The 16717-nt window shown below is 39.6% G+C and overlaps 1 long non-coding RNA gene across 1 annotated transcript; it reads left to right on the top strand.

Moving 5' to 3' along the window:
- The first annotated feature begins 991 nt into the window (after window positions 1-991).
- Window positions 992-14325, top strand: LOC311422719. Its single transcript, XR_014685492.1, has 3 exons — window positions 992-1467; window positions 5868-6065; window positions 13932-14325. It is a non-coding gene; the product is annotated as an uncharacterized lncRNA (long non-coding RNA).
- The last annotated feature ends 2392 nt before the right edge of the window (window positions 14326-16717 follow it).

Here is a 16717-nt window from a genome sequence, read left to right as displayed (position 1 = left end):
CTTTGCATGTGCTGTCCAGTAAGATATGTGCAGGAGATGTAGCAGTCCTTCATCTAACATGCATTCCTGGCATCACCATGTTATTTCATGAAGACTGTCAGGTTTACACCACAATGACAAGAGAAAATGGTATCTGTTCAGGGGAGAAAGCAAAAGACAGATGAGCCAAGTATGCAGCTCACTCATCAGAAATTGTAGGTGTCTCTCAGTTGGGATATATTTCCACATATTCCTAAACTGTTCAGTATCATTTTACTGTATGATTGTCCTGCAAGTACTTGGCATCACTGCAAGGGAAATCCTGAAATCAACCCTTCTGAAATCCATGAATTAAAACAATCAGATAAATGCCATACTATGTATTAAACATAAAATGACACATGTGACTGTCAGTACAGGTGAAAAGAATTTCCAGAAGACCCTAGTGCAATGCAGACTGCCACCTCCATTTGTTTCTGATTGCTATCACACTGCACAGATGCAATGATTGAGAATGAAACTTGAATTTGGTGCTAGAAGTCCACTGTAACATCAATCACTTGAAATAAAAATGTCATGCTTATGATTCTTTGGAAAATGCTGCACTTAACTTCCAAATTGTTGCTTTTAGAAAAAGCTAATTCAGGGTTGGGTACATTAATGTCAATGTCCTATAAAAGTGCCAGCTGAAAAAAATTGTCAGCAAAGACATTTTTTAAGCCTGTGTCAGCACAAAAGGGTGCCTCAGTTGTTTCATCTTACAACAGCTGCATGCTTTCATTGACATTTGTTGCCCTTTCTTTGTGCACTCATCCTAACCTCATAGGTTATTTCCTGGCCTCCCTTCTGTGACCTATGACCGATGATGACCTTTAGCTAGAGAATGTGACATTTTGTTCTCCTCTGGCTGACATGTGATGCCCTCATTATTCAAAGGTATGTGAAAATAATGACCTGCACTGACCTCTCAGTTTCCTTTCATTTATTGGTCTACACTAGGTGCTTGTTCAGCAGATTGCTGTGACTAGGTCCTGGGGTGTACAATTTCTTTTGAAGAAGGAAGCTCATGAACTGCACCAATGTTTTAGCATTTTGTGTTTGTTGCTCCAATTGAGGAGTGGGAGGCAAGGTGGTGTGTGCATTTGTGAGAAGAGGGTTCCGTTTGGTTTGGGCACTGGAGGCATCTTCATAAGACTGGCAAATATGACGAAAGACTTGTGCTCTTCTGGAGTGGCAGTTGAATCCCAGGCTGGATACATACCTTAGGGCACCTCAGATACCAGCTGCCAGTGCATGAGCTAACGATTCGACTCCTTAGTTCTCAATCATCTGAATGAATGGATGACTAAGTTACCTGAGGAATTCAAAATGGGAGTGACTGCAGCTTTCCCACCACCAGGATTTCCAAATTTCCACCATTGTGACCACAATGGAAACACAGTCACAGATGCAAGTATTTCTTGTAACATGCTAACAGTGCTTTCTGGAGTAAGTCATTTTGCATTTCAAATTGTGGAAGTTTCAATGTTCTTCAGAAACACAAGCCTGAACAGATTATTATTATTATTATTATTATTTTCAAGAAACAGATATTATCTCCTGTGAGGTGAGACGTGCCCTCATTGACGGTAGTAAATATTTCAAATGCTGAAAGTCTAAAGGAGGAACAAACCACTTCTGTGTGGGAGATTGTGAAACCAATTAAGAATTTATTCAAGACTTAGACAGCATGAATATTTAAACCTCCTTTCCTTGAAGAAAGGATGGTTACTTCAGGTCAGGGATGAGGGCATGTATGGAGCAGCATAAGGAACAGATGGCTGCTAAAGACAATTTCTGACTATAAATAGTTCCTATTAAGAATATAGAAATAATCAATTAGGAACTAAGCTCTGCTTCCTGTTGCATGAGAGCAGAGCAGCAGCAGAAAATGTTAACACATATGTCAGCATGTGTTTCTGGCTGGGAAAGAGATAGCAGGCCCTTTCCCACTGAAAGGTGGGAAGCTGCACTGGGTCTGAAGGTTAAGATGGAAGATTGTCAACAGCTCTTTAGAAAAGGTTTTAGATATTTGATATGCAGACCAGAAAATGAATAGAAAATGAGGATCAAGACTTTAACCTTTTCTCAGCACTCTGCAGATGAATGCAGAAACTAGTGGCAAAGTCTTTTTGCCCTTTTGGTAAAGAGAAAGAAGGTGTGCTCCGCTACCTGGAGTTTGCAAAGAACTTCATGTGGAAATATGTCCACTAAAGGCATAAAAGGTACCTGATGTCCAGACATAGACTTGCAAATTTGAAGGTCTGACCTGGGCACTGGGAGTTTCAGGCCAGACATTCATCCTGAATTGTAAGCCAATTGAACAGCCCATTGAAAGTTCAGGCTGACAACTACAGGATTGCAGTGAGGATTAGATTAGAGATCTAAAATACAGCCTGTTTTGGGTAAAAATAGAAGAGTTAGCATTCTGATGAAGGAAAGTCTTAGCTGTCTTGGTAAAAAGTGCCACCTCTATATAAGTGGTCTAGCTATGGATATGACTTACATACCAGTTGTAAGTGTGTGTCTTCATCTAAAGGAAATATAACTGAACATTTCTGAGAACCTGTCTCAAAATGGGTATCTTCTGTCTACCCATAACATCTTTGTTTTACTTGAACTCAGCTTTGTTGTACTGATCCCAACAGCAGGTCTGAGCAGAAGGCTGAAACCCAAGAGTGGCACATATAAAGGGGCACCTGTGACATACTACATCTGCTCTGCTGGTCATTTCACAAATGCCTCTGACATTGTGTTTTTGAGGACTAGCTACTGATGGAATAATTGAAAGAAAAATAAAAGTTCGTAACTCTAATTAATAAGGGTTTTAACTCTGGGCCCTAGCTGGTACCGGGCAGTCCTCCTGCCCCAGCCTGACAGTGTTCCAAAGCCTGATGCTGAGCAGGACTGTTACTCGAATCCTGCCATTCCACTTTGGCTGACAGCAAGTTTTGTACAGCTCACACATGGAATGCTTTTAAAAGGACTCAGCTAAGGAATGGACCCACTTTTATTTGTGAGCCAAGCCCACATCAGATGTCAGGTTGCTTATGACCAATCATACAAATGCTACTACGGCAGCATTACTCTGGAAGGTTTCTTAGAAACCTTATAGAAATATTTTTATCTAGTGCCCAAAAGACTGTGACACATGAAATCATGAGTTGCTTTTGATTACTGTGGCCAAGAAAGCTAACTTGCTTGTTTGGCAAGAACATGAGTAAAAGGATAGCACAAAGGTAACCTTTAAAACCAAGAGCATGTTTAGACTTCATTATCTTTTGTTTTCTCACCACAAGCTCAGTCTCAGAAATATTCTATTTTTCTTGCCCTCTGCCTCATTTGCTTCTCATTGTTCAGGAGCTCATAGGGTTTCACTCCTCCCAAGATCCATAAATCATATGATTAACTTTCAGTCCAAGACTGTTTTATATGAGCAGAAATCTAATTGGAATACAATCACCCTCCTACTGCTTTTCACAGCTTTCTTTGCATCTCAATGTGATCTGAATTTCAGATATCTCTTCTTGTGAGATATTTATTTTTCTCCATCATGAGTTGAACTGAATTGTGCTGCTATCTTTTTCTGCCCTTCCAAGCTCTGGCTGTAAATTAACCATTATCTGGCTGAAGTAAGTTCCTCTGGAGTTCATAAACAGTATTTCAGGATGATAGGTTCCAGGCTGGTTGTACAGGCACAAACCGCTCAGTCCCCTGAATATGAGGGGTTAATATCAGGTTCATTTTTCCCGTCTCAACTTGGGTGCTTAAGGGAGAAGCTCTGCCTTAAGGAGATGGAGCAGTGGATGGACTGAAGAAGAAGCAGAACTCCATTTGCAGATGCTGGATGAACTCTGGGTTGGGGAATCTGTGCATTATGCTTATGGGTTTTTAATTTATATTGATGGAGATTTGGTACAATTGAAAAATCCTACTGATTCTTGTCCTGCAATTTACAGGCTTGTGTTACTCTTACAAGAAAGAAAGTCAAAAACCTTTTGTTACTACCTTAGTGTTTAGGAAAACTGGCAGCCCAAAAGTCCTGAATACTAAGATACTACCTTTAACCATACAACCCACAAGCAGCACAAATTTTCCTTTAATTTCTCCCCTTCTCCTCTCCAAGACCTTCCACAGACCAAATAAGGCAAGTCTATGGGACATGAATCAAGCAATACTTGCCTCTTTTCTCCGATGCTGTTGGTGAGGGGATTTGTTTTTGTATGTATGTGCTGCTGATACAAACCTATAAAATAGGAAAAAATAAACAGAAAAATAAAAATAGAAACATAACATATAAATAGAAAAAAAAAAAAGAAATCTAATCACTTTTATATAAGCAGGTATAAAATAGAAACAACTTAATTATTATCACACGACTATGAATAGACAGTGAACACAAAAGTCATGATTCTGATAGCTCCATGAAAACTGCAAGATGATTCATCTTTCTGTCCACATCCCCCGGTCATTTACAACATGGACATGTCAGAAAACATCATCACAGCTTCTGCCCTCCCCTCTCTCATCCAGCAGACAGCAGGGTGCCATTTGGACCGAAGCAGAAAAGCACACACTGGATTTCATCCTGATGTGGAGTAGAGACAAGGCAAGATGCCAGCTCCACGTCCCACAGTTTAGACATAGATAATCAATCCATTAAGCAACTGACTGTCATTAAATAACTACATACCAAGCCCAGTTCTGCTTCTTATATTTTCAGCAGTACCACTTACCTCAGCAGAACTACTTGTGCAAATATCTTGGTGCATCTGGCTTGCCAAGTGTCAGAAGAAACTCTTGCAACCAGTTACTTCTGAGTTTGAAGTAACATGGACGTTGAATTACATTTCTTATCTAAAGGAAAACTAATTAATAAAATGATTAAGCTATTAAATAAATGCATCTCAATTCACATCTGGCTGTGATTCACTGGCAGGTCAATTAATCAAAAAGAAATAGACTTTCTCTTTTTCTGGACCTTCACATGCATTGTTTTACAGTGCTGGAACTGTTCTCACTTAGGTTTTTAACAGACTGGGGGAAAGGAGGATCAGACAGCGTAGCAGATGGAGAAAAGTTATTCCCACTGGTATGATGTAACACCTTTTTTGTGCCTGTTTTTGTTCAAAACACCTTTTTTGACTCTAAATTTTTGGATATATATTTTCCAGTATAGTGGAGAATGTAGAATGGGGATTAAGATGGTATTTAACTCAACTTATTTTCAGTCTTTCTAATGTAAATGTTTACACTTGAGCCAATAAGTAAACACTTCCATTACCATTTATTTATTTTTTTATGGGAAATAATTCATCTGACCAAATGAAAACTCAAAGAGTTTTGGAGCCAAAGCCGATTAGCTCAGAGGTAGATACGTACATTTAACCATACTAATCCCATCCACGTCTGCCTTCAAATCTTACTTCCCTGCTGGTCACAGTACAGTACTATGTGACAATGTCCACACTGGTGCTCCACTAGCTGTACTGGAAGGGACTTTTTGTTCAATATTCTCTTGGTTCTTAGTAATTTATTAAAAGGGGTTGCCATGGGGATATAGTCTCTGGGTGGCCTCGCTTTCTTTCTCTCATCCACTTATACACAGTGTGCACTGTACAGCACTTTATGCAAATAAGTTCCAAGCAGAGTTGCTTGTCATTAGTGCAGACAACTCTAGAGGCAAAAACAAATAGAATTTGTCAGTGAGAACTCTGTCATTAAGGAATTTTTTTGCACCCCTGCAGTGATTCATAGTGCACTTCACCATTTTCTGCCTATCTCTTCATATCTTTTTTTGTTCACACAGTAGAAAAATGTCATATTGAGTACCTTTTCTACAATTACAGGTTTTATTGATATCATATGAGAAAGCTAGTTTCAACACCTAACAAACTGGCAGCACAAGAGAAGGATTTCCTGGATGTCATCTCCGTTCAAACACTGATAAAGTGCAGCCAAAGCAGGGAAGACAAACAAAAGGATTAAAACTTTGCTGGAGAAGAAAAGAACTAGACCAGAAACCACACTCTGGATGCAGTGAAGAGGTAAAACTGGGCAACTATCAGCAGTGCAGCTTGTTTTTACAGTGAAAACATGCATACATATAACCTGATTTTGCTGAGGATACCCTACTTGAACCTGAGTATATGTCACAGTATGAAGAGATATGTGAGTTAGTGTGTACACCTCATGTGTTTTAGCTGAGTGCTACCCTAGAAATAACAGGAGATTCTGCTAATTCACTCGTACTTCTCTGGTATCTGAACTAGCCTGGATACCTCTATACTAAACTACTGCATACCACTACGCGCACTTTGAATGTCTCCCAGGTCCCAGTATCTTTGTCAGAATTGAGGTCTGCTTAATAATTCACTGGTTCAAGCACTGACCACCCAGCCAATGTCAATTTAAACAAATTCACCAGTAACGCTCCCATTAGGCCTAGGCAATGTCACATCTGCTTCCTGAAACAGCCACATTTTTAAACAGAGAGCAATACAAAATCTTTGGTGTAATTTCAACTACTGCAAGAAAGAAAATATCCTATCATCCATGAAAAATTCAAAGACAGCTTTAAAAACATTAGCCACACAGAAATACTTGTGTTATGTAAAATGTTCCTCATGAAACAGTGGGAGATCTGTCTGAAATTAGCAAGAATTACAAAACCTCCCACTCTGAAGGTGAAAGGAGAAGCAAGGTTATAATTATATAAATGACTATGGGGGAAACAGTTGCTCTGTATAGAGTGTGGGATCCAGGCAGTGTTGAACTCTACTTGGAGACAGCTTTCCTAAAACCAGTGATTTGTTCTTCACTCCCCCTGCCTCTCGTTTTTTGTCGGTTAAAGATTGTTAAAGACCCAGTCACTGCCACGCAGAGATTTCAGCCATGGGGTATGCCCCACCTGCACTCTCAGGGCAAGGGATTCACATGTTCTCTAGTCTGAGCCTGCTTCACTCCCTTTCACCCTCTCTTTACACATCACCCTTTTGCACCCTCACTTTGCTGCTGTGATTCTTGAACCTGTAACATCTGCAGATGAACCGGACTACAGGATTTATATATTTTGAGGCTCCATAACCATATTTACCCACGATAAACCAGGATTATAGTTCATTTTTCTGGGACATGTGGCAACAGAAACAAACAGAAATATGACCTTTGAAGGGTTCTAAAATCCAATTGTATCTTACATCAGTTTGCCTTAATTGACTCAAGGAATATACAAACACATAAAAATATGGCACTTGTGCACATTATTGATTAAATTTCCTAACCCATCTGAAGTAATCCCTGAATCTGAATCAACAAGTTAAAGTTGCTTAACTTCCTTACACATGGCTTCCTCTACAGATCAAATGGTGTCTGGTCCCTTGTCTTTCTTTTCCACCCTCCCCACTTTTACAGTTTGTTTCCATTTTCCCAGCTGTCCCCCAAAAGGGCTTGTCTGCTACAAAAGCATTTCCCACTCTTTGTCTGCCATTTGCACGCATGTCTCTCCCTTATCAGTTTGCAGTCAGACCAGCTGATCAAGCTCATTTTGTGGCCAAAGCATTCATAGAGCCATGTGAACTGTAGGGACATGGGGCCAGGGCTTAGAGAAGGCAAATCTTCCTCTTCCTGCAAGGCTGGCTTCAGCCTAAATTGAATGTAAGACACCCTGAGGCTGTAGAAGATTCTGCTTCTCAGTCTATGCCTTAACATCCTTGCTGTAGACAGTCCACAGTGGCAATTACAGTTGCTATTGGGGAAAAAAAAAAAAAATCATGCTTTTTTTTCCTGTTTTTCAATCTTTGATTTATACATTTGAAAATTCAACGGTGTGATGCTAGCAGGGACCAGAATGGCACAACTGTTACAGCTGCACATCTAAATGAACAGTTAGATGCCCATAGTCTTAGACCTTAATAAACATTTCAAAGTATAGAGCAGAAGTCAACATTTGTTAACTATCATCATGTGTAATATATGGTATTCTTACTGTAAGGAAAGAGAAGTACAGATCCCTACTGCTGCTGGGATAACTGTTGACACGTACTGACATTTAAACAGCAAGCAAAACAAGACCTGACCCTGCAAGTGTCCCCACAAGTATCGTTAGTCACTTATTCAAACCCACTAAAATCAAATGGGATTGCTCTGATGACTACAGATTTCAGGATCAAGCCCTTAGTGGGAAAAGAATCTCTCTTGAAGTAAGATCCTGCTCCACTCATGCTAATAGGCATATTCAATTTCCTTCAATTGTAGCATGACAGAGCTTGTAGTACATAAACATGAAGTCTGTAATTTTAAGGCACTAAACTGTTATTAAACCAAATATCTAAGGTATTTTAATTTAAAACTTCAAAGAATACCTAGCTGGGCAATAGGCATTCTTGCCATTAATTAAAATACAGTTGATGAACAAAGTCCATGAAACCATACAACTGAAAACCCAGCAACTGTGACCCAGCACTCCAGTACAGTGGAGTTGGAGGAAACCAAAAAGGATATAATGCTGCATCTTTCAATCTGCCATATTCTTAAAGATAAATCTATGCCACCCCTATCCCACTCCCACCCCCTAGCCTCATTCAGAAACTTCTTGAAAGTGCTTATCATCAGAGATGACTTGTCACTGTCTTAGTGAATTTTGGTGGCATTTATTTCTTCTGTTTTAAAGGATTTTAAATAATGGAAGTCTTTCATAAAAGTACAGAAGACTTCAAGAAGAGAACAACAGCTTTAAAGGAGCTATTACACTTTCTGATGTAAATATACATTACCTGATCCTTTTATTTACAATATGGATTATATATTTGAATTAAGTGACTTTTAAGAACATTGATTATTGATCTGATAAACTATAATGGCTAGCCATCAGTACCTGTTGTATAAATAACCATTTTTAAAAATTTGTTATGTCATAAAACTTCTTATGAAAAGTACCTAAGGTACTTTGCATGCTGAGTAACCACTTTTCACCATTAAGTACCTCAGCCAAAAATACATTTTTAAATTAAGCAGCTTTTAATTTATATATGATTTAAAAAGAACTTTTTTAAACCACTCAGCATATACTTTTTTGTACTTGTATAATTTTAAAATGGCCAAACTAACATTAGTTGTTTGTGTTTTATTTATTTATTTATTTATTTATTTATTTATTTATTTCTAAGAATTAAGATAATAGTAAAATAGAAAATCAGTTGGCTATACCAGGCTAATCAATAATTCTGTTACAATACATCTTCCATGACAATACATACTGGCAAACATCTGCCTTTGAGCACTTGTTTTTGTCAGTTGATTTCCAGCAAAGAGGGAGATACCACTGTTTACGTCCAAATCTAGAAAGGGTTTGTTGAGCAGGCTCTATACCACACAGTTATAGAAGTAGAGGAGTTCTTTCCGAACATAAGTGAACGACCATGTCTTAGTAAGAGAAAGAAGAAAACAGAGAAGGTGGAGTTGTTGGGGATGAGAGGCACTGATGCAGAAATCTACATGTACTGGAATCACTAAAGGCAAGCTGAATGGGGAGCAAGTGAGAGGACATACAGCTGACTCTAAAGTGTCTGCATTCAAGCAAGCAGGTGTGCAATGAGGAAGAACGATGCCCACAGCTGGAATGCCACGGGTCGGGAGTGGAGCCCACAGAGGAGAAAACAGAGGTAAAAGGGTGATGTAGATACCACCCACACAAATTTGTCCTGCTGATGCATTCACTGGAACAGCAATCCAGTGCAAGTTCCCTGTGACATATGCACTTTGTTAGCGACTCACCCAAATTGCTATCTGACATGCCAGAAAATATTTACAGAACCAGCAAGGTAAAACTGAACATCAGAGAACATGATAGGGAAATGACTTTAGAAAAGCTACGAGCACAAAACAAAACTCAAGCACGTGTAGATCGGGTCACGGGGGATATTTTCTTTACAAGTTTAGGACACTGTTGTTTAAACTGGGGCCATGCAGACTCCTCCTCATGTGCCTTCCTCAGCATCGCTGCTTGTGAGGGCAAGAGTCCAGTCGGTGACCCAGAGCTACCTCCTGTTGCAGCTGGGACCTCTGTCCTTTGCCAGGGGGATGTTCCTACACTTGCATATTTGTGTAATGTACATATACATCCCCACCATGTCAAGGTGTAAAGGTCTCTTACCATGAGGCTCTGTGCCACTGAGGATCGCTCCAAGACAGCGCTCAAAGGGTATGTGAAAGACCTTTGGGAACTGGAGTTTGCCCCATCCCCACCAGCATTCCTCTGGTTTACTTAGAACTGACTTGACACACTCAGCTAGCACAAATAAGAACAGCAGGGAGGGGTAATTGCACTGCAAATGCACTGCAAGTCACGGTAAGGATGAGTTTCATCAGGACAACAAACTACAGTTTGTGAAGAGCTGATTTTTGCAGGGGCCAGCATGTACAGAATTAGAAGCAAAGTCAAGCACAGTTTGCATTGTATTAACTGACTGCTTTTATTCCTGCTTTATTATCAGGAATTTAGCATTGCTTTGTGATGCCACCCATTACCCATGCGAGACATTTTCTATGCAAAATCAGATGTGTATTTGCCAAGGGAATACAGTTCAGTGTAGCTACATACCGCATCTCTCACCACACTTTGTTTTTTAATCTCTGGCATACTGGGAGCATGTGCCGAACAGCATGTGTACCTTTCAGAGATAACCTGGAGTCAAGGTGTCTCACAGAGTCGTCAGCACAAGTAACATGAACTTTGGCCTCATGCGGCCCGTTCCAATTTGCCCATGCTAAGCCCTCATGTTCCCACAGCAGATGCTAGTGCCTTGTATTTGCTGGCTACACAGATACTCCGAGGGAGTACTTATGTATGCAGTTGCTTATATATTTGGTCTTGCTTAGCTGCTGTTGTTTTGTTGTTATTGTTGTTGCTTTTTATTATATTTGCATGTGTGTGTGTGTGTGTGAAATAATGGAAATTGCACTAGTAATTTTGTTAGGAAGACACCAAACACCATGCTGTTTCAAACTCTTGGAGGCATAAAATATCGAGAATGTGACTGAATGAATAAAGGCAAACATATCAAGAACTGTTCTGCAAGTATTTGGGGAAAAAAGGTAAATGTTCCATCTGTCTTGACTACCTGTACTCTTTTTGTATTTAATTTCCACCAGTCTTCTAGGAGAGAAGGTCCCTAAGAGCTTACCAAAACTTGAAGTCATTATTTTTAATGGTTTTGCAAAAAATTTAGAAAGAATGGAACAACAATAAAGTGAATCTACTTTTACACAATGAGCTAGATTTAAAAGAGTTACATATACCCACCCAGGCAGGAAAAAGAGGGGCCCCTGGCCCTTCTGTCCAGCAGGTTTAAATGCCACATGCTCATCACAGATGCCCTAAGAACAAGCTAACAACCAATACTTTCAGCAATTGAACACATCGTTTCAAGCGAGGAACAAAAATGCGTAAAAACTTTAAAAAGTGCTTGAATCACAGAAAATAAAGCTCCTGTTTGTCAAATAAATTATTTCCTGTGAACTATTTGGTCATCTGTCATAACAACATAACATTTTTTGAGCATTTTAATAGCTGGTCGGGAATATTACTCAGTAATGTTTATGAATGTCTGGTGGAAAAAGGAGCAAATACAGTAAAAAGCATCTTTGATGTCAGCAGGTGTTCATGAGTAACCTAGGGAAAGGTCATCTTCATGTCAAAGGCTGCGAGAAATGCCACATGCTTTCTCTTAATTAATGCAGGCTAGGAGAGAATCCTTAGGGAGGACCTGAGATCAGAAGGAGGATACAATAATTGTTGTACCAATTACTGCTGCTTATTTGAGCGTCTCTCTCTTTGTGATTACCCCAATTTAACCAAACATGTAATTTCTAAGCTGCATCAGTTTATCATAAGTGAATCTACTTGGATGACTGTTCATTCTGTATTTAAATATAGATAGACCCATCCTTGCCAGGTGCTGAGTTTGCTCAACTCCTACTGAAATTAGCAGGGGCTCAGCATTTTGCAAGGATCACTTAGCAGTGCCCAGAATTGGGTTCTTTATGTGTCTTATACATCAAACCCAGATCTGTGCTTCTCTAATGACCATTTGCAGAGTAATCCATATTTCTTTTAATTCATTTATTAACAAACAGATATTATACACCCACTTGGTGTTTCTTCTAAATAAATGTTAGTGGCTGTCACTACTAGATACTTAGGTAAATTGAATGTATTCCTATTCCCTTTTGCACCACAGCAATATTATGCAGTGTACTTTAGCTTTCAGCTTTTCCCTATGTACAGAATATTTATGGTCCATTTTGGAGTTGTCATCCAAGCACTTGGGGTCATTTTCTTATTAAACAGCACAATATTAAAGCAATGGGGCACAGCAAGTGGTGTGTTTCTGGATATTTTGTCATGCCTCAGGCTCAGTTGCCATCTTCCACCCAAAATAACATAACACTGAATATTCATACAATAAAAATAACAAAACAAAACAAAACAAAAACAAAAACAACAAAACAAAACACAAAAACCAAATGACAACAACAAAAAAACACAGTAAAATTATATTATTTAAGAAATATAGTGTTTCATTATAAGATCCAAACTTATATGAGGGCACTTTTCATGTGGGATCTCTTCAGAGAGATGAAGTGATTGATTTTTATAAGATTTGGCATGCATGACCAAGGGCAGATGGTGCATAAATTTGAGCCCCAGTCTCACATTCTGCTCTGTGTAGGTGGACTACTCAACTGCTGTGACTGAGAAAAAAGAATACAATTGTGAACAGATAAGACTCTTGGGTACTGTGATCAGGCTGTAGGACTAGGGCCCAAACTCGTATTTCAATAACCATTTTAAAGACAGCTTTTGGCAATATGTTCAAGTATATAAGCTAGAATTTTTATCCTGGTATTTATATGCCATTGATTTATAGTGTAAAATCGGTAAGCTGTCTCTGCTTAAGATACAGTTTGTGCTGTTATAGATTGTGTGAGAGATGTTTATTTCACACACCATGCTAAATATTAGGCCCCAGCCATCACCACAACTAAGAAAAATATGTGAAATACCCTCCCTAGCTAAACTTACTGCAGGGGTGACAACAAAAGAGGAGGAAATAGAGACCTGGGCACTGTAGCAACACAAAGGACACTGTTCATATTGCACCAGAAGAGAATCCAGATGTCTTCTCTTTTACCAGATCCTATGCCTCAATTTTACATTTGCAGCGTTCAGCTGACTTTCTGTCACTGGACCAGTCTAATGCATTGGTTCAAAGTATGCTTGTTTTTTGTCAGATGACACTGAGAATAAAGCATGCTCTCAGAACATATGCCACCAAACTAGCAGAACATATGAGCCAAATGTACACAATTTCTTTATCCTGCTGTTTATACCTTTTCCTCTATGAGCATCAAGAAAGGATTCAAGGATGAAGAGAGACCACAATGCTGCAAGGGGGGTGGGCACAAACAAAGGACAAATAGATGGGCAAAGTACAAAGGAAAATTTCAGGGTGCCTAGAGAGAGAAAAACAAAGAATGTCAGAGAATTAATTTAGCAATCTTTGGAAATGTGGAACAGACAACATATACTACAGATGGGGACTTCTGAACTTTCACTAGCTTTTTCCTAATATCTTCAGTAATCAATCAACTATTTCAGAATATAGCATCAAGCAAGTTTTTTTGTGCTCTTATTACTCTGGATTATCACCAGTGCCTCCCTAGAAGAGTATAAATTTCTGTTTAGGAATGGGGAATGAATAAGCTTACAATGTACACAAAGTACAAGTACACATTGTACACAAGACAGCAATGTACTATGTCCATTTTTAAAGTGTTATCTATCCATATTAATTTCTGAGATTTGTTGTCCCCTAGGCAGATTTACAAAGCAGCTTCAACCTGTATTTCAGTTTTATAGGATCCTGCAGCACTTCCGTAACTGCTCAGAACCTGGGCCACATCTGCCAGGTGAGACGGCAGAAGAAATCCTCATCATTTAGTTCATAAATGAATGGGTCTGATTGCTGATCCTAAGCAGCTGGACTAGAAAATCGTAGAGTGAAGGAAACACCTGATGAAGACTCCACATATTCCTACTTACTTCTTTGTTTTACCTGGCCTATGAAAATTTGCAGGAACAGATTTCGGCTCATAGTGGGAGATACCCTCTCGTATAAATATCTATGGTAACATAGCAACAAGGGATTTTGTGCTCAAAGCTAGTTCTCTAACTGATGTCTCTTGATTACTAAAATGATCAGCTCTGGTGAAAAAATAAATAAAGTAGCTATTTCATGTTTGAAATCTAAGCTTTTTGTTTCTCAAACATTTTCAACTGTGGTTCTGCACACCAGTTATTATGGCTTTACTCTTTAGTTATAGATTCCTTGACAGTATTTTATATTTGACTTGATATTGAAACAATATCATTGCTAAGATGATCTTCAGGTGGTCATTCTATGACATGTTGTTTTCTAAAATTTGTATTTTAAAATTAATCATTAAATCCTTCCATCATATATTAAATAGGGGAGATAAAGTATAAAAACAAGAGCTATACCTGATACTTGAAAGTTGCTATTCCTGACAGCACTTCATCTTTTTCATACCCATATTGGCTTTTATCCCGGCCCATCTATTCCTTAATGTAAGTGTTATAAATTGCTGTAAAGTGCCATAAAATATAATAAACATGAATCAATATTTCTTGGTTAAAAAACTTAGAAATGCTGATGAAGCTCAAGTTTATTATAGATGTCCTGAACCTACAATGTGCCTTTATTTTTTTTACCTTCATCATTTTTTCAGGTCTTGAGTTCATGTGTGCTATACATTCACTCTTCACAAATCAAAGAGGCAGTGAAAATTAAAATCACTAATGCAGAACTAATGAAGCATCCAACATTTTATCCAGTTATTTTAGGCAGGATATCCTGTAGATACAGGACTTGTTTGATATGTGTGACCCAATTCAAGCAAACTCCTTATGGATCTAGTGAATATTAAGCATGTGCATGGCACAGAAAGTTTGGGGATTATTCAGATACTTGAAGTTAAGCATATGTTTAAATGCTTTGCTGAATCAGGGCTTTAACGAAGAAGCATGGCACAGTAGTGCTATTTGCCATAAAAATTCATCATTGCCATGGAACTCAACTCATTAAAGAAGATGCCATGATTTGTGTTTAGAATATGAAAGAAATATGATGCCTGCATGGTGCATTAAATACCCAAGCATACACATGCATTTAAATTCTTGCTATCTTTTTAAGGATATTGTTGTGAATTATGTGCTTATATATGCAAGAGCATTCTTCATTGTGAAGTGACAGTTCATTTCCACATCCAGCTGATGCTCTTTACATATTATTAGTATTATTTATTCTCAGTCTGAAGCTAATGATGGATTTCTTTGTCCTCGGTTGGTTTTGTGGTTTTTCCACAGGAACCATCATGGGCTGGGATGCGGCCTTTCAGGAGTGTTTTAAACCTCTCCCCACAGGAGCCCAAACTCACCCCTTCTCTCTGGCTGTGAGAGGAGGCTGCAGGCAGCACCCAGCACCAGGGAGACCCTGATCTCTGCTTCCTGGGGCTCTCTGCTGCCAGACTGGTGATGGGGTTGCTGCCCCAGCCTGCTGTGGGGAGCCTGGTGTGTGCCACATTAGCAAAGCTAATGTGAAATGTCGACCCTGCAAAATCTGTCTGACTTGGTCAGTAAGACAGCATTCCTGAGGGAATCATCCCCGTTCCATCCTGTCATGCTTTAGGTTACATCACAGCTTTCTTCCTCTGCCCAACACCTTTTCCTCTCCCAACTGAAAACCTGTATAGGGTCTTTGGGCCTCACATGGGGTTTTAGCACTCCCGTTAGAGATGGTCTGCAGCAGAAAGCATAAAGAAACACTGTGACAATGCCAGCTCCTTGACCTTGTGCAGGTTCCACATGCCCACCCAGCCTAACTGCCCTTTGCCCAGGGGAGGCAGCCCTGGGGCTCCAGTGCAGGGAGGTGGCTGGGGAGAGGTCTCCTCAGGGGTTGCCTCCAGCTCTGGCCTCACCCTCAGGATGGATCCCTGGCCAGCACAGCTGAGCAAATCCCTAACCCCAACCCCACCCTGTCCCTTCACTAAGGGGCCTGGAGCCTTCAGAAGACGCTGGGGACAGCCAGGCTGTGTCTGGCCCCACTCATGGTCCCCAGCCTGGCCCAGCTTGCCTCTCTGGGGCTGTGGGATGGGGCTGGTCTGGGAGGGAGGCACTGCATGGCACCACCCTGGTGGCCTTACATCCACCTCCATGGTTGCCCTTTGCTGTTACCGAATACAGAGAAATCCTGACAGAAATCTATTTTAAAAGATCCACGTCCTGGTAAAACAATACCATTATTTTATACAATAGCAATGATTTTGAATTAGTTTTCTGGGAACAGGGATGTTGGGGCAATGACCTGGGTGCTGACTGAGGCAATTATGGCAGCCTTGTGCCATGCAATGGGACAAGCCTATGCCAGTGGCTGTTCAGACCAAGCATCCCTCTCTGGAAATGAGACCATTAATGTGGAAGAAAGATAACATGTCTCTAAACTACTTGTTGTTGCTGTGGTGTTTGTTTTTTTTTTTTTTTTTTTTTTTTTTTTTTTTTGGTTTTTTTGTTTTGTTTTGTTTTGTTTTGTTTTTTTTTAATTCAGCTATTTATAAACAT

This window comes from Aythya ferina, assembly GCF_964211825.1.
Source record: "Aythya ferina genome assembly, chromosome: 1".
Lineage (NCBI taxonomy): Eukaryota > Metazoa > Chordata > Aves > Anseriformes > Anatidae > Aythya > Aythya ferina.
Note: the sequence above shows the minus strand (reverse complement) of the source record. Positions and strands in the feature narration are given on the sequence as shown.